The following is a 21,679-nucleotide window of genomic DNA, read 5'->3' on the forward strand; positions in this document are numbered from 1 at the left end:
GTTGCTGGAGTGCAATATATTCTTATTAATATTAAGTAAGCACATATTGAGTGCTTACTGTATGATGGAATTGTCCCTCAGCCTCACATGAATATTATTTCTCTTAAAACCTCACATATTTCCTTGTTATTCTCACTTTACAGATAAGGAGACTGAGAATTACGTCTTCTCTCTTTTGGGGGGAGCTCATTATCAATGACTTGAAGTTGTAAGGAAAAAGATATTGTTTCATCCTGAAAAAATATTTTTTTGAGAGTCAGCATTGAAGAGGGTGACCACTGAAGAAGGTGATCATTGTTCGAGTGAGATGAGCCCCAGGTTGTACGGAGTCAGCATCTCTGTCCTGGACACGGCCAGTGCAGAGCTTCGTAGTGGGTGAGGCGGCGCGGCCGCGCAGGGAACGCGGATGCCGTGCCGTTGGGCTGTGCTCAGGCCAGGTTTGGCTTTCCCTTAAGGACAGTGGACCATCATTGACAGATTTTAAGTAGGGGAGTGGGGTGCTCTTGTAGATCACTTTTGTATTGTAGAATGCTTGGAAACATTTAGAAGGCTCGGCAGGAGGTGATGTGATGAGTCAGAGTAGGGTGGCTGTGAGGTGTAGCAGTGTTCAATTTTTAAGTGGTTTTCAGTCCCAGGTTTGTGGCTGAGTAGCCGTGTCACTTTGGATGACACACTCAAGGAAGTGAAACAATTTAATCAATTAAAGAAGTGACGTACCAACTTCCCAGGACTGCTGTGGAGATCCAGTGATATAACGTGGCAGTGTGGTTCCCAGCAGAGTCAGTGCTGAGTGAGTGCCAGTGAGTACCTGGAAAAACAGGTGTGTGTGGTGGGGCTCGGTGACTGTGGAAATCTGGGCCCTGAAGGATGGGTCCAGTCACATCTGTGAGAGATGGGCCCGTGCTGGGAGAGGCAGGGAGACCTTGCCCCCCGACCAGGAGCCCTGGGCAGGCCTGCTATGGGAGGAGATCTGTGAAGTCAGGTCTTTGTGGAGTTGGAGGTGCCCTTGAGACATCTAAGTGCAATGTCACGAGCTCAAAGAGGAGGTCTGGGCCCGGGCTGTGCACTTTCCTATAATCTCAATCCCTGAGGACGCAGAGGTATTGATCACTGAACGTGAACTCATACTTTACAGGACAAGTGAATAGTAGTATCATCTCTGTCATCAAAGCTCAAGTCTCTTTATTCATCACTCATTTTGCTACTTGGGTACTTACAGGGCGGTTCTTCACTGCCCTCCCCTGGGCTCAGGCTCCACAGTAAAGAGCTGGTGAGCCTCCCTCTTTTCCAAAAGAAGACACATTTAGCTAGTAGCCTTCTATACCTCACCAGACGTAGAATTTTAGTTTGTTGTTTTAATTCTATTTTCTGTTGGCCATCTCCTGACAGGAGAGAAGTTTTACCTCATGGTCATGTTTCAACAAGCTGTTACAGAGAATTGCTGATCTGATCCATAGTGTATGTATTCTATTAACTTTGTAGAGTATTTCTCATTTGTCTGTCTTTGCCCTTTAATTTTGTATGCCACTTCAAGGCTCTATCCTATATGTGGCCTTATTTTTTTTAATTAAAAAATGTCTGATAGTTAAGAAAACAAAAGCAAAGAAAAAATGCACATGATATCTAAATTTAGAAAATATCTAGTGTGTTTCCTGCCTCGGCAATGGAGGGATATAGAAACTTGTTAAAACCTTCATTACACAAGTTCCTTAAAATATTGATTAAGAAATAAAACCTTCCTTCCTCATCTTTCAAGCTGCATAGCTCATTGTCAAGAAAGTGAGGGGAAATACTCAGAATCCAAGACAAACCAGAAAGGGATTCCAGGAAGTAAGCAAGCCTTAGAAGCGCTGGGGGGCCATTTGGCTCCTGAGCTGGGTTTCAGTTGCCCTGACAGGAGGGCATGAGGTGAGCCCCAGGCCTCTCACACTGCGAGTTGGATGACTAATCATATGTATGGCCAAGCAGATCCCGAGAAGCATGGTTTACTAAAGGGTGAACTAGGAAAAAAAATATTCCTCAAGGCAAGAAATTAAGAAAAGTCAATTTTGTTGGAAGAGGGGAAAAATAACAAATCGAAAGTAAGGATATAATTTAAAGCTGTTCTGGCATGAGAGTAACCACAAACTCCTGGCAGAAAAACACAGCTACTTCTGGAATGAGAAGATGTGTTTTGAATGGATCAGTGAACAGCCATTCCGAAAAAGGCCTCCAGAGTCTTGTGGATCAAGATACTGGACCGCAAACACCTCCCTTCCATGGTCTCATTTAAGTAACCAGAAAGGTTTTAAAGGAAATAAGCCATAATCATAGTTCTATTTATTGACATTACTATATGCTAGGAATTCAGAGGTGACTATGAAGTTGTCTCATCTTTTATGGACCTTACTTTCTCTTTGGGGAGACAAACTGACATAGTTGGGTAGCTTGGTGGAGGGAGGTGTTAGTCTGTTGCAATTAGCTAGGAAAGGAGGTTAAGAAATCAGTGAAGAGTGGCTGAACTTTTTACTTGAGGACAGTCTTGTTCAGTTGGCTTTTAATTGCAGGCTCAATGAGCTTTCACTGGAGGGAATAGTTCATATGGAGGATGCACTTAGCTCAGGCCTCTTTAGAATGGACAAGTGAACCTGGAGAAAAACAGTCAAATCTGTGCAGACATTGAAATTCACTTGAACATGCTCCATCCCTGAGCGAAAAATAGGACAAATATGTAGCATTTCTTGAGGACAGGGTAGTGGTTTTTAAGGTTCTGTAAGAATGAATCCCAGGGAACAGAGATGGCCAGTTGTCAAACTGTGAATTTGCTCTTTGGACGGTGTACCCACCAAGGGTATTGGATCTTTATAGACTTCCATTTCTCTTTAATACATGTCAGGTGATGTGGTCGTGTGCACAAGCATTTGGCACCTCGTCTAGGTGACTTTGGTTACCTGCCTAGAAGCGCAGGCACAGCTGCAGATGCGTCATATATCTTGCCACCCTTCCCGTTCCCTGGCTCCGTGATCAATGCAGAGTGGTTCCCTGTTGACCTGTCCGTCTCCTCTGTGACATCATAACCCATGAAAAGACCAGAGCGTATTAACTTGGCTTTGTTAAATTCAAAAGTACAGATCTAAAATGGAGTCAGATTTGTTCTTTCCTATTTAAGTAGTGCCATGGAGAAGGCACTTTGGGCAGCTTCTTATAGGGTCCAGGAGGCTTTCCCTCTCAGCCTCTGGGCGCCTCTATTGCAAACCCTTCATAGCTGTCTGGCTTACTGGAAAATCACTCCGACTGTTTTGCCCTGAATATGTGTTCTGTTTATAACTCATCCCTACACCTTGGAAAACAACTCAATAAAAACTCAGTGGGTTTTCCACCAACCATGGGCAGGAGTGAGGGATAGTATGTTATAATATTATTAAAAAAATAATAATAATAGAATACTTAAAACAGCGCTGGGCACATAGGAGAGAGTCAATAAATACTTCCTGGCTTAAATCAAAAGTGATGGCTCATCGATTCCATGGCTGCTGTATTTGCTGTTCTAGTTATTCCTTTGATCCATTACATTTTTTAACTGAAAAACAAATACATGCATATGGTTAAAAAAATTCAAACACAGCACTAAAATACACAAGTGAGAGAAGTTTTCCCTAATTCTCTGTTCTTTCAGCCCTCCCTGGAGATGCCACTGTTTACTATACTTTGTGTGATTTTCCAGATATGCTATGCACATTCCCCCCTATGTATGTAAATTCCCTTAAAGTTTTAGTTATATTTAACTTAAAGTGCTATAAACCCTGAAGTGGCTTCTTCCCCGGTAATAGAAAAGAACAAACCTGTCTCCATATTAGACCTGTTCCTTTGACTTTAATCCTGTGCTCTGCCTCCTAGGCTTCATCTTGCTTGTATAAAAATGTGCCTATAGCCTGAAATATACAGGAGAGCCTATTCTGAAGTCTCTGCCCTTTAAGGATATTTAACACATTTTCATTCATAAAAAGATTAAGAGGTTCAGAATAGAAAATAACGTTTGTTTTCGTGGAGGTTTACAGATTTGCCCAGCCAGGCAGGTAGCTGCAAGAACAAAGGATTCTAACAACAAATAATTCCTACACCAAGAAGTTTGCAACAACCAAGCACGTAGGAAAGGAGCATGAATTCTGACTTGGGTTGATGGTTTTCCAACATTAGTTTGCCATCTAGGTCTACAGAAACTTGCTATTCCATGCTCCAACACCTGGTCTCCCAAATTATTGGCCTGTCCTGCACTGAGGAGAATGAATTTGGACTCGGTAACACTCTTATCTACCTAGCAAGCTGGGCACTGGAACTGAGGGAAGCTCTCCCACACCCAGGGACCTACTGTGACCCCTTGATGTTTCCCCTATGGTGGGGTGTGGTTTACTAAGGAGGGATGGGGACTATGCACCAACAATCAGGCTGTCTGCTCCCTCTGGGGCTCTGATCTTGTACCACCCCGCTCCCCGCCAGCCCAACACCTGGGACAGTGGAGCTAAGGCAGAGATATTGCCTGTCTGTTTCCTAGCGTGTAAAAGGGGAAAATGTACTCTTCCCAAGGTAGATCTGAGCGACAACACCCGCGGGTGCTTGGTTCCCAGAGCAACAGGAAACCCAGTTCCGCGTGGGGGCAACGGGTGTGATCCCCATAGGGGTTCTGCAGAGGCCTCGGGTGAAGGGCTGGACCAGGGAGATAAATTTGGGCTGTGGGCCTTGAAGGGTTAGAGAAGGGTACAGAGGCAGGACTGCTGCCTGTTTCAGGGTGCGACCAGAGGTAAAGATTTATCTCTCCATCTCTGCTACTCCCCTCCCCCCTCCAGATTACTCCCTTTTCTCTGCACCTCCTGTCCATCTGTCTACCTCCACTTTTCCCCTCCTCCTCCCATCTTCTCCCTCCCTCACTTCCCCAGCTTCTCTCACAGAACCCAGAGGATCGCTGACCCTCCTGCGCATGCGTAGTCAGTGCCAGCTGGACCGCGAATTGGAAGCCCCAACTGCGAGCCGAGGATCGGCCCCAAAGGCATCTCAGCTCTGTTGCCCGGTAGGCCTTTGGCTCCTGCCATGGGCCGGGGCCTCCGGCTGTAGAAGTACAAGGTGGGGGGCTCACCGGAAAGGTTCAGGCGGCTGCGGGAGGGCAGTCGGCGTGTCACAGCCCGTGAGGGCGCGAGTCAGCGTGTGTTCAGCTAAATTGCTCGGGCCAGGCCCCTCTGCCCCTCTGCCCCGGCCACAGCTACCCAGGGACAGGTGTGCACATGCCGCCTCTCGCCCCAGCCGGGCTCCCCTCAGTCCGCGACTGGCGTCCCCTTCCCCTCTCCCGCCCGCCAGTCCTCTCCTCCCGGGCTTCCTCTCCTCGGCCGCCGGCCCGTCCCCACCCATGGGCGGGCTGCGTCCCGGACGGGCGGGGTCTGCGGACCCGGACGGGGGCGGACGGCAGGGGCTGGCCTCCGAGCGGGGCTGCAGCCCGCGTCCCCAACCCCCCTCTTTCCCTGCCCCGCAAACCGGGGCTGCCCTCGTCTCCCTTTCCTGCTCCCTGAGGACCAGCTCAGTGGTGTGGGCACTGCTTCTTAGGCTGAGAGCCTCAGGCTGTAACGCCCAGCTTCTCTTGGTGAAGTTGGCAAAAGGGAGCTTCAGTGCTGAGTGAGCTTCCGTCTCCTCCCTTAGTGTTTCTGCCCCAGGTAATTTTCTTGAACACTTTCAGGTGTTATGATGGCTGTGCTTGTTAATGTCACGTGTTTTTATAGTGAGAGAGAGAGTTCTGTGTTGAAAGCAGGGTTTGGTTCAGTTAAAAATAAGCTGAATGCATGAGTCTGTGACATCCTCCAGGCTTCCCTCTCCCAGGGTGAAACGTGTGACCATGGATTTTAGAAAGATAGTTACAGTCCCAAATAAGTCCAGCACAGCTAGTGTGTGTTAACAGAAACAGCACCACCAGAAGCTTTGGAGACCTAGGGACATTGCAATCCTAAAGAGCTCCTGGCACTGTTTGGTTTGTTTTGGTTTTTTGTTTTTCTTAAATTGTGTGGCAGACTAGTTGTATAGAGGGGAAAATAATTGTCAAGAAATTTTTTTTTCATATAACAGCTTTTTTGTGATATTGTTCACACACCATGAAGTCCATCCATTTAAATGGTACAATTCAGCAGCTTTTAGCATATTCACAGTGGTGAAACCATTATTATTCCAGAACGTTTTCATCACCTCAGAAATAACAGTGGAAATCAATGACCTATCCACTCCTCCCCAGTGGTGGTTCTAAAGAAGTTTCTTGGCTGTTCCTGACCATAAATTATCTTGTTACATTCCATGAAAAATCTGGTAGGTATTCTAATCAGAATTGCATTGAATCTATCAAAACAGGAAGAATTAATGTCTTTATGGCTTAAAATTCTTCTAAGCATGAATAAATCTGGGACCCTATATTTTCATCTGTCCAGAGCCTGGCCCTTGGGAAGTCCTCACTACTTGTTGGGCTTGTGAATGATGAGATTCTATACATCGTTAGTTGCAACTGTTGCCTTTCACAGGAGAGAAAAGTAACCTCAGTGAAGCAAGTGACTCTCTGTTGGTCAGAAAGAGTGACAGCCAGTGCTGGAGTGATCCAGTTGACTTGGTGCTTGCAACCAGAATTCTCCACCACCTACAGCTAAGGGGATTAGAGTTTTCTTTTATTTTTTCTTAATGGCGTTGCTTTTATTTTTACTTATTTTTTAAAATTATTTTTTATTGAAGTGTAGTCAATTTACAATGTTAGTTTCAGGTGTACAACAGAGATTCAGTTATAAACATATTCATATGTATATACATATGTTTTAGATTATTTTTAGTACAACTCATTACAAGAAATTGAATATAGTTCCCTGTGCTATATAGTAGGTCCTTCTCATTTATTTTATATTTATTAATTTGTATCTGTTAATCACCCCTTTCCTGCCTGCTAAACACAGTTTGCTTTCTATGTCCATGAGTCCATTTCTAGCAGCACCGTTTTTCCTAGTAATATATGCTAGTTGGCTGTTTTCAGTTTCAGTAATTCCATCTTATCTGTGGGCGCTTTTCTTCTGGTGGGCCTTTATGTGGTTTGCATATGTGGTAATAGAGATCTGTATTTGGGAGAACTCCAGGCCTAGTGTCGTCCCTGGTATGGAGCACCCACTGAGCTGATGCTTGAACTGTGAAAAAAGCATAGTAAATGTTGGAATTTCCACTATGTTTGAGACTTCCAGGTTTCTATAATCTGTTTAGCCCACCTTAATATTGACTGCACCCATACTGGGTAATTTGGTGGAACTTCATGGTATGGTGGTGTAGAGACAGGGAGTTGTATGCTTCTTCTCTTTCCTTTTTCTAACACTCATTCTCCTTGGCCCCCCGGATCCTCACCCAGAATTGCCCAGGGATGGTTTGGTGCTGCGCTGAGGCAATATCTGTTAATAAGGCACTTTCCTCATATCTTCTGAGCCTCTATTTGCTTCTCTGCACAAAGAGGGCTTAGACTAGATAAGTACTTTTCAGTTTCTTTTTAAGCCATGTTTCCTTTGAGAAACAGAAAATGCAAATCTCTCCTCCCATTGTAACCCTTTAGATTTTGATAAGTCCTCCAAGAGTGACATAGCTGTTTGTGTAAAATGGATGTGATTGTGATTCCAGGTGGCACAGAAAAGACTCTTCAGTGATTTATTGCAAGGAGAGGGCAGGAAAGGGTCAGTATGTCACACTTTCTAGTGTGAGAACTGGAGCAGGGTCTTGGGTTTAAATACGGTGTCTGACGTGGCCTCTCTCTAAACTTGTACAATGTGATAAACCTCTCTCCCTCAGTTTCTTGATGTGTCAAGTTGGGGTGATAATATTTTAATGCTTTTGTGAAACATTATACACATAAGCCATTTGTGTCTTGGTAGAAACAAGACCTGCTAGGGAGTCAAGGATTTCTTTAAAAAAAAAACAAAACTTGTCCATAGCACTCTGTGTGTATTTTGAAGTTTCTGTACAGTGAGAGTTGAGTTTAAAGTCCATTGTGGGACAGGTTGCCCATGGTTCTCTGTGCCCCAGATTGCCCCCTCCTCCCCAGTCCTCTTCCTCTCAGACCAGGATGAAGTTCCCTAGTAGATTTACACAGAGGTTTTGTGGAAATGGCTCTTCATTTTATTGTTTCACCAAGGAGGGCTGCCATCATGATCTCTGCGATCAGGTTTTGGTGACCTGAAGGCTATGCAATTGGGGGTTTCTATTTAATGAAAAGAAAAAAATTATGAATACAAATTTAGACCTAGGGTAGTTACAGAGTCACTTGGAAGTGGGGACCATTAGCTTTGTTTGCTTCAGGTGCAGTGGCCTCTGGCCACGAGGACCCATCCTCGTGCTCTGAAGTTGGAGGGACTAGTGGGTTCAGTGGGAAATTTAACTGAGTGTATCTCGTATGCTGGGCATTGTCCTATTTTTGCTGTGTGTTCCGTATTTTAGACAGTGAGCTCATTAACCTCAAAAGCATCTTTAAGAAACTAGAGTTTTATTTTAAGATGTAATGTAGATTCCCATGTAGTCATAAGAGATAATATGGAGAAGGCCTATGGACTCTTTGCCCAATTTTCCTAAATGGTTCCGTTCTTGCAAAGTTGGGGTACAATTCATTACTGACTCACTAACACTTTGAGGTTTGTATTATTGCCCTCATTTCTATTCATTATTTAACTGGGCCTTAGAGAAGCACACAGGTCTGCCCTGGTCACCCACATGGTAAATGTAGAGTCAAGTGGAATGTGGGCTTGGGATTTCCAGGAAGTACCATTATGATGGTCTGTGGCAGGGAGCAGCATTCACTTTGCTTGTTTATTCATTCATTCAACAAACACTAATTAAGTAACCTCAGTGGGTCAGATGCTTTCATAGCGTTATCTAATCTTTCAGCAGTACTGATGATCAGGTAATATTTTCTTTTTTAATCTGAGAAAATTAGCTCTTAGTATTTATACCCCCCCAAAGGATATATAGCTCATAAAGGAGGGATAGTAAGTCTGTACAGTCCCCCCTTTTTATGCAGGTGGTACCCTAGGCATTTTACATTTGCAAACTTCCATAATCCAGATATATTCTTGTATGTCAAGAATTTTTTTTTTAATTGAAGTATAGTCAAGTTTACAATGTTGTGTCAATTACAAGGTGTTTTTCAACTTTGAATTAAAAAATGTTTTTTGATTAGGATAATTAGGTTTATTTATTTGTTTCATTTTTTAAAATGAGGTTCTGGGGATTGAACCCAGGACCTCGTACATGCTAAGCACGTGCTCTACCACTGAACTGTACCCTCCTCCCCAGGGCAAGTTTTCTTATCCATTATTCTACAGCTTAGGATTTCAAATAAATTGGAGGTGAAATCCAGATGTTTTGATCCCACTGTGGTTCTTTTGTTTATATTCTGCTGAAGCGGGTTTGGGAAAGCAGTTCCTTTGTTCATTTGTTTATTCAGCAGTTTTGAGCACTGATTTTGCATCAGGGTCTGGCTAGGTGCTTGGAAACAGAAAACAAGGAATGATCCTTCTCTGCAGGGTCAGGAAGCCTAGACCAAAAGCTAGGTAATGTGATCCGAGCTACGTTAGCCATGTGCAGACTCTGAGGACAAACTGTACCCCTGGCTTTGCTTGGACTTCCCTTGCCTTCTGGCTGGTACACACCAGGTCACCGCAACCCAGAGGTGCCTGCATCCCACAGCAAAGTATGAACCTCGATCTCCTCTCCCCTCTCAGCAGGGCCTGCAACATGAGCATCCCTGACTATGTGCAGTGTGCTGAGGACTTCAAGACCCTCCCCGTGGTGGTCCAAGCCGTTGGGATCATCTCAGAGGAGAATTTCTTTTGCATCTATAAGTGAATCCCCTTGGTGAGCCAGATCAGCCTGTTCGGCTCCCAGTTGGCACTCTTTATCCACTACAGGCACCATTATGCGCCCGAGAATGGGTGGAGCGAATTCCAGACCAACCGCAAGCTCGTGGGCCTTGTCACCATTAGCGACTGCCTCTTGGCTAAGGCCTTCGATAAGCTCCACGTGCAGAGGAGCTGTATGGCACCTCGCTTAATCACTCTCAGCTCTTTGTCTTTGTGCTGCATGGGGAGGTAGCCGAGCAGACAAGCACCGACGTGTCTTTCAATCTACGAGGGCTGCAGGGTGGTGAAGAGGATCAAGGATTTCCCTGAGTCACTCTTCATCTTGCTAAAGTCTAAGTGGCTGGATAGGGCCCTCAACAATTCTGGGGACAAGATCCCCCTCCTCTGCATCCTGTTTGAGAAGGAGGACTTCATGGGACTGGACACAGACTGAAAGTAAGTTTACCTGTCGGCCCATCCACCCTGGCTCTTTGCCGTTTTGCTTCCCTACATCCAGAAAGGGATCAGGAAGGAAGAGGGCTGTCTTGTAGCGAAGGGTGGAGGGAGGTGCAGCCCTCCGGTTTACAGACATTTAAAAGTGAATCCACTTTTGTTTCAGAGAGATCCTTTTAAGGTTAGTGTGGACACATCCTCCTGCTTTTCAGCCAGGAACCCTGGTGGGACCCTTGGAGTTGCTGTCCAATAGGTTAGACACAGCCACTGATGCTAGGAGCGCTGGAGAGTAGGCTGGTCTGTGCTGAGATGTGCTGTAGGTCAAATGCACATCAGATGCTGAGACTTGTCAAGGAAAAAGAATGTAAACTATCTTGTTACTTTCTATATTGATTACATGTCAAAATCATAGTATTTTACATACAGTAGAACAGTAATATCTGTTCTTAAAATCAGTTTCTAGTATTTGTTTTTTGTTTGTTTGTTTACAGTTTTAAATATGGCAACTGGGAAACTTTCTTTAAATGGCTCTCATTTCTTTTCTGTTGTGCATCCTGTCCTGGGACAGTCTCATACCTTTGCTTATAGATGAGACGCTGAATCCCGAGACGCAGAACGAGGAGCTGGTTGAGCTGGGGGTGGAGCCGGTGTCTCCTGCCTCCCAGGTCCAGCACCTGCACGGCTCAGGCCCTCTCTTCCTGCCCGACAGCCACCATGCCAAGTTAGGACATCAGAAACACCGCCAGGGACTTCTGAATGAACTCCTTTCGCAGGGAAAGTTTTGTCACGGAGTATGGGACAGAGCAGGGAAAGGTTCCTCCTCACTTTGTCCCTGTGATTAAGTCAACGGCCCCGCTTTGCCACGGAAGTGCAGACGAGCCTTCTGGGCTGCCTAACCCCCCCGTTCTGCTCTGTTTCCCCGTGTGTCCATCGTGCTGTCCCTCGGGCAGAAGAGTGTGAGATGCCTTTGCCGAGAAGTGGTCCCCCTTTGCTGGGGAGAGTGAGGGAAGTTCTGTCCCCCCGGCCTACGGCCTCGGGCCTTGAGTCCGAAGAGCGCTGATGGCGGTCCCACAGGTGACGGTCGTAGGACCTGGCACGTGCTGCCGGGTCGGCTGTGAAGGCGGTGCTCTGTGTTTCTTGAACTTACTTAAGATCAGATCCTACTTTCTGGTTGTTGGTAAGTTGGAGGAGAAGATGCCAGAGAATTGATAAAATGAATGTAGAGACCAGCCCTGTGAGTGATAGGAACAGGGGACCTGAGTCCCACCTGTGTGAGGTGCCTACCGGGATCTGGACGAATTTTCTGTTCCTCCCAGACATACCTCTATGGCTTACGGAAGGGGCAAGTCATGTCGTGGCCATGATCTGTACTTGTCCTAACAGGGCCCTGTGATCTACATGTCCGCAGTCCCCTTCTGCTCCTTGGAGATGTGGTGTCAGGTTTAGGAGCCTGGGCACTTCTGAGGGCATAGCTGCCAGCACCGTGCTAAACCAAGGCTGGCTCGGTTCACCTCACATGTCACCACGTGCTGAGCCCCCAGGCATAAGTCAAGGTAGGTACATCGGTGCAATATAAGCAGGGACCACCTTTTCCCCCTGGACAGACTGGTGGGTGAGCAGTCGAAGCCCGGAGCCTTGCCCCAGGCCCCTGGCCAGTGCCTGTTCTTTTGTCATAGGAGGCACTGTTGACATTTTTGTTCAGTAACTGCTTGGCTCTGAGTCTACAGACCCACCAGAGAATGCCAGCTTTTTTTTGCCTTTTGAAGTCTACCATTGGGATTTGGTGGAGTAGCTGGATGTGTGCTTAGCCCATAGTGGTTGAAACTGTCCCCATTGTTTACCCAGAACCTCGTGTACCAGGCATGGCTCCCGGCATCAAAATACAGCAGCGCATTAAACCTTCCTCCTAGTGGGTTTTTTCTGTTCTGGTACCATAAGGGCTTAGCCAGCATCTTAACGTCAGTGAGTTAACGCGGCCAGTGAGCTCGAGTCAAGCACGTTCTCTTCCAGTCACTTACTCCATTGTTGCTTTTGCTATTCCACAGTCATTAATTTTTTAAACAATGCTTTCGTTTAGGACCAGAGCCTAATTCTCTCCTTCTGCACTTGGTGGAAGTGAGCCTGAAATGCGACCACAATTTGTAGCTCAAAAGCTGCCTAGACGCATGTAGGTGGAGTTTTGTTTTGGGGCGCTGAACACGTTGGGGTCCCCCAGCAGCGCCGCTCCCCACAGGCCCCTGCCTTCCCTGGAGCAGGAAGTGAGGGTGGGTCTCACCGTCCCCGCGTCCCTGGCCTCACACACTCACGTAAATTCTTGTACATGCTGTCAAACACATTTTTGTTCTTGTGTTTTTCTAATTTTCTCTTGTTCCTCTTTTCATTTTTCTTCATTCCTCTTTTCTCTTGTACTGCCCAGTGAGCATTTTGTTGCTTCTGAAAATGTGGGCTGTGCACACCCTGCATTGGGAATAGCCAGATTGCACTCCGTAATGTCTCCATCGCTTTAAAAAGCAAAAACTTAACAGCTGCCTTTATCCATGTGTTATCCTAGTAGTCTTTTTATTTTCTAAATTTGTGGAATATTTGCTTTGTTAGCACATCACCCACTGGTGTTTGATAGCTGTTAAAATCCCTGCTTTGAGGGACCTGTTTCGTCCTTCTTATATTTGGTGACAAATGCGCCCTTATTAAATTTGTTTGATTGTTTTGAAGAAGTGAGACGCGAATTGATTTAGGCGGCTGCTGAGGGATACTTTTCATGGAGTATTTAAACTTGGAAAGTCAAAGACTGCAGCATCTTGCTCGATTCCTGCTTTTCCACAAACGTGCTCGGCACGCGGTTCCTTGCTGTCGTTGTGTGACGTGCGTGATGGCGCTTCCTGGCCAGCGGTCACTGGTGAGAAAGTGGCTGGCTCGGGGGTGAGCAGCTGCAGGGGAAGCTGTTGGAGGAAGCAGTTAGTATTTTTTTTTTTTTTTGCATTCAACTTACCCGTGCCATTTACTTTACTTTGCCTCCATAAAGGGGCAGAAGTGGGTCTAAAATCCATGCCACTATTTTGTTCCCTTTACGAGGGTGGTTTTTCTGAGTATGAGGACAACATGGCCTTCTCCTAAGTAGCTGGCTCACCTGGATCTGTTGGGCACAGGGACTGCTAAAAGGACCGTAGCTTCCTCTATTCTCCAGCCAGTGGGCTTTCAGAGCCGGGTTTGTGGTTTGCCTCAGCAGCCGTACAGACCTCCCTGCCCCGGCCTTTACTTTTAACCCATTATGGCATTAAATAGCTGAATCCGTTTTTGTTGCAGCTGACGCCCTCCACTGACGGCCGTGTCGTTAGTTTGTGGTAGTCAGTCTCCAACACCCCAGTCAACCGTGAAGGAAGATGATTTGGCCGACCTAGGACCTTGGATTCTCACCCTAACCATGGTTCATCTCATCCGGTGGAAGGGTTTGGCCACCACCACCATGCTGACTATGAGGCCTTGTTTCTCCTTTCATGCTCTGGTCCAAATGTGGACACTTCATTTTTCACTGAATTTGTCTCGCTTGAGGCAGGCCAGAATATCTGAATGAGTCCATCACATTCTGGGTGGGGAACAGAACAGAAGTAAGTGTCGCAAGTAGATGGAGTCTAGGCTGTCCGGGTTGGCAAAAGCAGGCTGGGATCTGTGATGGCTGGGCTGTGCCCTGGACACAGGCTTTTCCTGTGGCTCCCAAGAGCCCAGGAGTTGGAGTGAGAACAGCCTTCCCTGGGTTCCCACATCCTCATCTGCTCACTGGCAAGTGTTTCTGCTAATTAGGAGCTCCCTCAGACCTCGGGCCCTTTAAAGCTAAGACCACGGGAGAAACTTGAGTCCCTTCTCCTGGTCCTGCTTTGTGAGAATCCATTGCCTTCTGAGGTGACCCGTGGCAGGAGATGCCTCCCCTTCCAGGGAGCACCCTACGGAGCACTGGTAGTCACTGCACCATGCTGTGAGCTTGTGGGGTTACGGCCATGGTCCCTGCAGAACCACACTTGAGATGGGCTTAGTGACGGAAATAACAGGACTGATTCCAGGGCAGAGCCGGGGGGAGGGAACATTGGAAATTGAATGTGACGTTAGACACATAGGTGGGTGCTGGGGCTGTTACTAAAATGGGGAGTCTGGGAGGTACCTGCCAGGAATCGAATTCCAGAGTAAATGGTGGACATGAGGCATTTTTAAGATGCCATTTGTCATCCAAGTTAGGACTTCAATGAGGCACTCGTGTCTATGAGACGGGCTCAGGTGAAGGAGCCGGACTAGAGATACACGTTGGGAGTCGTCATTCTTAGCTGGTGTTCACAGCCTTGCATGTGAATTAGATCATCTCGAGGGCTGCAGACTGAGGCTGAGGGGGGTCAGGGCTTCGCCTGGGTTGGAGGAAAGCCCAGACCATGCAGCTTTGGTGTGTCTGTCAGCAGCGTTTGGGATTTTCACTCTAATGCCGTTTACCTTTAAGGGGCCAGGGGGTGGGCATGGCCAGCCTGGAAGAAATCTGAAGGGAGGGTCTTGGCCACATGTGTGTCTTGGGAAGTTGCAGAGGCTGCAGGGTCCGGAAGAGGAGACTCCTCAGAAGCTGGAGTTGGAGTGGGGAGTGGGGAGAAGGTAATCACACTCACCTGTGAGGGAGGGAGGCCTAGGGAGACCACACCCTACCGGACTCGCTTTCCCATGAACAGAAGTCAATCATTCAGAGTATCTGAGGTGAGAAGGGATGGGCAGCTGGAGGGGAGGCAACCTGGATAATGCTTGGTGCTTGGAAAGTTTTGGAATACTCTCCCTGAAAAATAGAGTTAAAAATACCCAGACTCTTAAGAACATTGTTAGTGACTTGGGAGGAGGCAGTTGTTTTTCTGGCCTCCTAAGGGTAAGGCATGTATCCAGGGATAAACGGAAGATACAGGCAGTCTGCTCCGGGGGCTTGATCCTTACCGGGGGAACAGTGCAAGGTTAAAGAGGGAGAAGGGCAGCGGAGGGAAACTAGCCAGGCCCCGTGTCAGGTACCAGTCGGCCGCCCTACTTGCGTTTTGCATTCACATCCATGCCTCCCAGGTGGGCGGTGGCAGCCCCCTTTTGCAGATTGGGAAGCCTTCTCAGAGGGGTTAAGGAATTGATCCATTTAGCGGCCAGTAAATGCTGTAGCAGGATTCAAGCAGGGCCGTGTCAGAATTCAAGAGCATGTTCTCTCTACTATTTCCAGTACTTCCCTGTTATACCTGGAATGGTGAATTGGGTCAGTTTTGGAGCCTTTCAGAAAAAGTATGATTTATGTGCCTCAGGATTGTTTCACAAAGCTCAGTGTTCTTTGATGGTTCTGAAGCACGCAGTGCTTTTCGCCCCACAGAGGTAAGGTCTAACTCCTTTGTCGGTGACGTGGTTGCAAATGATGTACAGGTGCAAAACCACACTTCGCAGCTTCTGAAGGGAAACTCTCCAATTCTCCCTTGGTCGGCTTTCTTCCACGGATGTAACTGTGCTGCAGCATAGGCGTGAGCTTTCTGTATGGAGTGAGGGTTTAATATCCAAAGTTAGCATAAAATGGTCAGATGAAGAAAATCGATGTTGACAATTTATTTTTGGGTTTCATTAGTCAAGATATACTATCAGTTAATGGCCCATATAGCAAATGAAATTGAGTACAGGACATTGCATTTCTTACTTTCTATTTAGAGTTCTCTTACAGAATAATGTTGCCTGCTTTGGAACATCAGCTCCATAACTCACGGCACCTATCAGTGTGTTGGTGTGATTGCATTTACAGAGTGAATGTAATCTGGGCTTCCTCAGCCCCAAACACTCCAGTGCAGAATCACGGGCTGTAGCCATCTCTTAGTCACGCAAATACTTCTAAAATTATATGATGCCAGAAAAGAAAGAAGAGAGAGAGAGAGAGATTGCCTTTATCAAAGTTCCTTTCAGTTCTAACTGCAAACAGTTGTTGAGCAGCTCTGGTTTCCTTTGGATAAGAATATATACATTTCTTTGCATGTAACCTGGGTTTTGGACTAGAACACCATGTTCTTGCTGTCCGCAAGCCACAAAAATAGTAGCCAAATTGCACACGTGTGAAATAGTTTATACTTTTTTCTGAGAAAGTATCCTTGAATTTGGGACTTGGGCTGTGATTTTTGCTTTTTGCTTCCCCCACCCCTCTTGTAATCTCTCACTCCTTCCCACGTGGCCCCCAAGAGTTTGTGGTCTCAAAGGAGGGGGCACCCAGTTGGTCACCATGTACTGCTGCTATAGATAGAGCCCAGACAAGACCTAAAGGACATTATCAGAGAGGACTTCCTAGAAGAAATGGGCTGTACATTCAGTTGTGAGGACAGAGTAAGAGTCAGCCAAGAGAAGGAGTCAAGAATGTGGCTCAGGTCGCAGGTGCAGCCCGGGCAGAGGCCTGGAGGCTTTTGGCGTGGGCACCCGTGGAGAGTGCCCTGTGCGGTCCAGGGTGGAGGGAGCCCCTGCTGGGGAGGACACTGGAGAGAGTCCGGGGTGTAGGGCTTTGGAAGAATTTGAGTTTTCCTAGAACTGACACAGTAGGCAGTGAAGGGTGTCAACAGAAAGTGATCCTCAGGAAAGGTACTTCTGGTTTTGTTTCTGATATTCTACAGAGAGAATGGTCGGAACGGGCGAGAGCAGGTATGTCTGTCACTTTGAGAACCACCCCGGCATTCATTTATTCATAACACGCGCGCTTCTGTGTGTCGTGGGGAGAGAGGGTGTAGCCACATTAGTAAGCAAAATGTATTTGCTTCTTGAGAGCTTAGCATTGTCAGAAGTTGACTTAGCCTAGAATGTTCTAGGAACAGAGGAACAAATTGTGGAGGTTGGAGGGAGGGAAGGCTTCCTTGGGAAACAGTCAAAATGAGCCTGGAGGCAAGTGGGAAGTAAGAGCAGGTCAGGGGGCCCCTGAGGTCACTGGGGACCTGTGTACTGAGGTGAGGGAGGGCGAGCAGGGTCAGTGGTGGGGCTAGAACTCTACCAGGGAGCCTCTGGAGGGTTTGAAGTGGGGTTGACGTAATCAAATTTGTGATTTGGGAAGGCTGCCATGGCTCTGTGTCTGTGTGTAGTGGGGAAGAGAGGGAGGGTGCCACCAACTGGGGGATCATTAGAAGACCATTCACAGGCTGGGATATGGGCATCGGGGCTGCTTGGGGACGGCAGGGGCAGTGTGCTTGCCGGCTTTCCTTATGGGGTGCTTGTTAGCGGGGCCGCCCTAGAGGCACCATGTGGCTGGAAAAAAAGTGATGGAGGCCACCACGTGGACTTTCCTCTTCTCTCCTTCCCTGCCTAGTGTGATGATCTTAGCTCAGCCAACATTTGGACCTGAAGAGCTAATTTCCAGGGTTTCCCAGGACTTTGTTGAGCTCGTTCGAGTGAGATCTGATAGGATTTAGGTTTGTGTTCAGATCTGGATGTTCACTTAGCTAGAAACGTCCTGTCGTTTCGATTTCCATAGGGGTTTTTATTCTTGATATAGATTGCTTTCTTGGTGAGAGGAAATTTAATACAGCTGTTGTCTTTTCCAAAAATAATCATATCTTTTAAGAACTTTAATATTCAAAAGAATAGGAATATATAAAATTTTTAAAGTAAGTCTTTGGTGTAGTTTCTTTGCTTTCTGAGCTAATGTGGAGTTAGAGCCTTTGCATTAACTAATAGCACATCCTTGTCAGTATTTAAAGAGCTGTTAGTGAGCGCCCCAGGCCCCACCTCTCAAAGAATCGTTAAAGTTTGCTCTGAAATAGTGAGGTCATAAAGGTCTTCTTTGCAGAAATCGAACGGTTTATAATACGCAGCATTGCTCCATTTATAAAATAATAATAAGTTCAAAATTAAGAAAGTGGAGGATAATTGAAATTTTTTAAAGCCGAAACATAAACTTTCTTGTGCTAATGTTCCAACTGGAATGTTGAAAAGAAAACTCCTACTGCAATATCATCTACGTGGTATACATATATGAGTTTCACGTCTGAAAAGTAACTGCGCAGTGGTTTTCGAAATCAGAAGCATTCCAGCTCGGTTATTGGCAGTGATGATTTTCAATGGAACAGCCTAAATTTGCCTTCTTAGCTTTTTTTTTTTTTTTTTTTTGTAGTGAGAGGATTGAGTAGTGCTTTTCCAGCATGATTTTAGGGCAATTTGAGGGCAGATGTTGTGTACCAGCAGTGAGATATTTCCATGCATTTTATTTTCTGGACATCACCAGGGCACATGTGGGGTTTGTGCCTGCAGGCTGGAATGCTGCAGGATTCCCTGATCCATCACCGTTATGTCTTGGAGCTGCTCCGGTCAGTGAATGATTTTCTGTGGCTTGGAGATAATGTGGTCTGATGGAGATGTGCAGTTAAAATGCTATTACTTGAAATAAGAGTAACCTAGAACATTGCTCTAACAATAAAGGATGAGGGAGGAGAATTGGCTGAGCTGCTTGCAGTGAGGAGTCTTCTAAGGTGACTCCCTCACCGTGACTCCTGCCAATATCCGCCCCAGCCCTGCACGGTAGTCCTGCCGAAGCAAGCAAGCACTTTGCTCAAAAACGCACTGAATTTCCTTGTGCTTCTCTTTGTTGGATTTTTTCTGAAAGCACATTTTACCCTTTGCTTAAATGCCATCCATGCTAGTCACCTCTTACACTCATTCTTCTGGACCTCGTCCATACATAGCTGCTGAATGAATGAACAGAATGTAGTATCTCCATGTAGTGGAACATTATTCACACGTAAGAGTGAATAAAAAAGAAAAAAAAAGAGGAAAATGAAAAATGCCACCTGTTTTGGGAAGACCACCCTGACTGTTCAACCCACCCTTTTCCCTTTGAAACCACATCACTTATGCTCCTCTCTACTGTTTTTGATAGTACTTACCACCTTCTAATAATCTTTAACATTTTCAAAAAAAAAAAAGAAAGAGATGCTGATACTACTTCAAAATGGACAAGTCTTGATAACAGCATGTTAAGTGAAAGGAAGCAGACACAAACGGCCACATATTGTTGATTTCAGTGATCTGAAATGCCCAGAAAAGGCACATGCAGAGGCAGAGAGCAGGTGATGGTTGCACGGGGCTGGGTGGAGGGGGATTAGGGAGTGACTGCTAGTGATAGGGGGATTCTTTTGGGGTGATGAAGTGTTCTGGAAATAGATGGTGGTGAGGGCTGCACAACCGTGAGTGCGCAGAAGACTGCTGAGCGCTGTCTCTGGGACTGCCTGTTGTAGGGCGGCTTTATTTTGTTCTCACCCTGCAATGTGAAGAGTCACCTTCTGCTGAGGCCGTTCTACTCCTGTGAGTGGTGAGGCTCAGAGACTTTGTAGAGTCATGTTTCTTTTTTCCCCCTGGCTGAGTGTAGGCAAAAAATTTTAAGCCTCAGAAAGTGCTCCATCTGCAGAAATGTCTTTTAGTTTTGCATGGTGTAAAAACCTTGAGAGCTTTTAATCGTTGAGACCAGTCTGTGGGGGTAAATAGCCCATGAAGCCTGGGTGAGCCCGGGAATAGCCGCGCTTCCCTCCCAGACACGGGTGGGGATTTCACCCCCGTTCAGGCAGTGAAGGACCCAGACCCGTGAGCGGAGTTGACAGTCGTGAATATTTACCTGTATCTGCTGCTTCATCTTGGATATTAATTTCAAGCTGAGTCAGTTTGCGGCAGCAGCCTCATCCTACATCAGGAATTTATAGTATCTGCTCTTTGGGGTGAAGACCTGACAGACTGCCTTGAATTAATATCTCAGATTCCTTTGTCAAAAGCAGAACAGCAGAAATACAGACGTCCTTTAATGCCAGTGTGACCTGGAACGGGTTTAGTCTCTGTGCCTCAGTGGCCTTATCTGTGGGTGGTGAAGATGAAAACAGTGCGCCCCTCAGAGGGGCTGGTGAGGGGGGAATGAGAAGCACAAATGGAGGACTTAACACTAGATGCTCATGAATGACCGAATTTAGTGCTCTCAGCCTGGTGAGGTCTCAGTTGCAGAGATGTCAGAACAGAGCATTCCTAGCCGGAGCTTGATCCGTGATGGCAGCTGTTATGATCAGTATCACCACTGTGCATTATCAGGTAATTTTAAGACTTGGTTATATGAATTCATGAATAATGTTAGAAGACTAGACATCTCAGATCCAGTTTACATAGTCCTCAAGATTTCTTCTGAGAAATGGGTGGTTTCTTCCCCATCTTAAATCTTAGATGAGTCTCTAAAAAATTCTGTATTCCTCCATCTTTTTGCTTTAATTCTCCATTTCTTAAAAAACAAAGTTTTTAAATGGAGTTAATGGGGACTGAACTGAGTGCCTCCTGCATGCTAAGCACATACTCTCCCAAATGAGGTATAATCTCCTCCATGACTTTTTTTCAAATTTACCTTCTTAGTTTACAGAGGTCTGAGGCCTCTAATTCTTTTTTTGGAGACTTGTCCATGAACCTGTAAATCTATAATTAATGGACAAAATTTGGTTTATTTAAAAAATCAATAGAATATTCTGCAATCCATCCAAAAAGAAATGCTCATTGACTTAAAATGTTTCTCCTTTAAGGTGATTTCTCCTGTTTGGTCGAGATTAATTTATCATCCTCATCATCATAATGACCAAACTCGCTGTGAGTGGACACCTACCTAAGGCTTAAATGCTTTCCTCATGTTTTACTTCATAGCAGGTGTTTGAGGGTAGGTATCAGTGTCTCCATTTTTGCAGCTGAGCGATTGAGACTTGGGCAGCTTGTCCCAAATTACACGCAGCTGGCGGTGGCTAGCTTGGTGCTGGAACCCAGGCTGTACAGGATGCATTCTTAATTACTCCTCTAATCAGCCTCCCGTTAAGTGGTTACCCGAACTCCTGTGATTCCATAAATGGCCGATTTTAGTGATCTCAGCCTGATGAGGCCTTCAAAGGAGAGACACCATTGAGAAGGTGAGACAGAGGGCAGAAATTAAAATTGTTCATTTTCACAAATTTTTAATTCTCAGGTAATTACTTAAAAAGTTAATTTTTTTTTATTTTAGTGCTCTGTAAGCACTAAAAACAAAACATTAAAAATAATTATAGTGCAAAAGAGAAGTGGGCTCTGAAAGTCCAACCACTGCTAATGATGTTACTTGTTTTTCTCTAGTGGCCCTTATTGACAGAAATACTTACAGAAAGACTGAATTGGTTTTATGTAGTCTTAATATGGAATAAAAGATTGTCAGTGAATATTGAAAGTAAAGTCTTTACTCTTTTCTTTCCTGTTGATGAATATGTAAGTTGTTTTCATGGCTTAACTACATTTCCTCATTTGTGAAATTTGAGTAAAATCGTTTAACTTGTCTGACTGTGAGAGTTAGACGCCTTGTATACAAAGAACCCAAGAGG

The 21,679-nt window shown here is 45.9% G+C and overlaps 1 long non-coding RNA gene across 8 annotated transcripts in view; it reads left to right on the forward strand.

Annotated features, from left to right (window-relative positions):
* LOC140686869 (uncharacterized) overlaps positions 1-21,679 on the forward strand; it is an 82,041-nt gene that overhangs the window by 40,497 nt on the left and 19,865 nt on the right. For 2 of the 8 annotated variants that reach the window (XR_012060840.1, XR_012060844.1), the window contains one exon: positions 9,747-9,981. The exons of 4 other annotated variants lie outside the window; for them this stretch is intronic. This is a non-coding gene — a long non-coding RNA (uncharacterized lncRNA). Of the gene's footprint in view, positions 1-9,743; positions 9,982-21,679 lie in introns of those variants that run through there. 2 more of the 8 variants (XR_012060841.1, XR_012060842.1) reach the window with 2 other exon arrangements.

The sequence above is a fragment of the Vicugna pacos genome, chromosome 18 (assembly GCF_048564905.1).
Source record: "Vicugna pacos chromosome 18, VicPac4, whole genome shotgun sequence".
NCBI lineage: Eukaryota > Metazoa > Chordata > Mammalia > Artiodactyla > Camelidae > Vicugna > Vicugna pacos.